Source organism: Lotus japonicus, chromosome 4 (genome assembly GCF_012489685.1).
Source record: "Lotus japonicus ecotype B-129 chromosome 4, LjGifu_v1.2".
Classification (NCBI taxonomy): Eukaryota; Viridiplantae; Streptophyta; class Magnoliopsida; order Fabales; family Fabaceae; genus Lotus; species Lotus japonicus.
The window spans coordinates 33,979,757-33,981,349 of record NC_080044.1 but is presented as its reverse complement, the minus strand read 5'-3'; the positions used below and the strand labels follow the sequence as shown (position 1 = coordinate 33,981,349).

General features: G+C 43.5%; 1 non-coding gene across 1 annotated transcript; it reads left to right on the top strand.

The window, feature by feature from the left end:
- The first annotated feature begins 956 nt into the window (after window positions 1-956).
- Window positions 957-1,063, top strand: LOC130716443 (small nucleolar RNA R71). The gene has a single exon (XR_009012055.1). It is a non-coding gene; the product is annotated as a small nucleolar RNA R71 (small nucleolar RNA).
- The last annotated feature ends 530 nt before the right edge of the window (window positions 1,064-1,593 follow it).

Genomic DNA, 1,593 nt, shown 5'->3' with positions numbered 1-1,593 from the left:
GGTCATCATGATAGTTTCATCAACCTCACTCAACTTCCTTCTCTTATTTAAAATGTCCTTCATGAACTTAGCATAGATAGGCATTTGTTCCAAAGCATCAGAAAAAGGGATATTAATATGGAGTTTCTTAAAAACATCCATAAATTTTGAAAACTTTTTATCCAAATTCTTTTTAGCCAATGCTTTAGGAAATGGAACTTTGCTAAGCTCAGGAATAGGATCATTCATCAATCTAGTTTTAATAGGAACACTCATTTCCTTCTCAACTATCTTCTCACTTTTTCCCTCAATTTTCTATTTTAACTCATGTAACACTCTCCCACTCCTAGTGGTAACAACAGCAGAATTTTTTTTTTCGGGATTGGGGATAGTATCGGAAGGAAATTTACCTTGAGTCCTTTTGGCAATTTGCTTGGCTAGCTGGCCAAGTTGGTTCTCCAAGTTCTTGATAGCCGCCTCTTGGTTCTTGTGGTTGTTGTTCATGCGGTTGATGCAACTCTCCAATAGCTCCTCTAAGCTCTTCTTGCCACCATCATTTTCACCAACTTGCTCTTGGACTTGTTGAGAAAGTCCAGAGCTTTGACCTCGGAAACCCTGACTAGTAATGGTGCAAAAATTCACTAACATTGGGCCCTCCAATAGCCACACACTCCACTTTGGCTGCTGTAGCACCGACCAAATTGGTCGCCTTTATGTGATTTTGAATCTCTGCAATTCGTTCGGAGAGTTGCTTGTTGGAGGCCAAGAGCTTGTCGTAAGCTTCCACTTCAAGCTTGCTCCTTCGGGTTTGGCGATCATTTTCAGAGTTCATGGCTCTCGCTGCCATCTTTTCTATTAAGTCATACCCCGCTTGTGGGGGAAGAGCATCGAACTCGCCATTTGAAGCCGCATCTAGGCCAAACCTCCAAGAGTATTGTAGACCATCATAAAATGTTGCAACCAATTCAGCTTGGGTGAGATTGTGTTGAGGACATTTCCTCAAGAGCTTCTTGAAGCGCTCCCAAGCTTCATAGAGATTTTCATCAGTGGGTTGCACAAAATTCATGATGTCTTTTTTCAATTTCCTCAAAAGGGCTCTTGGGAAGAACCTTGTTGTGAACTTTTCCGCTAAGTCTTCCCAAGTAGTGAAGCTCCCTTGAGGTTGAGAATTCAGCCTTTCCTCAGCGGTGTCCTTCAAAGAAAATGGAAACAAGCTCAACCGAATTGCATCCGCCGGAACATTGTTCACCCGGTAAGTGTTGCAATTCCGGATGAACCTCTCCATGTGAGCATGTGGATCTTCCAAAGTACCTCCACTATATTGGTTTTGGCTCACCAAGTTGATGAATGCCGGTCTCAACTTAAAGTTTCCCACTCCCTCGGGAAAGACAATCCTCCCGGAATAGTCATAACTCATGGTAGCCGAAGTGAGTTCCCGAAGAGACCGGTTGGCATTCTCAACTTCTTGTTCACATAATCGGAGGGTGATCCCCTCCTGGATTCTGGCCTCAATATGGGCTTGCATCTCCTCCTCCGTCATTCGGCCACCCATGGTGATGTCTCTTGTGAGACTAACCTGAAAGTGTGACACTAAAACAGAGAAAGATTAGTAGC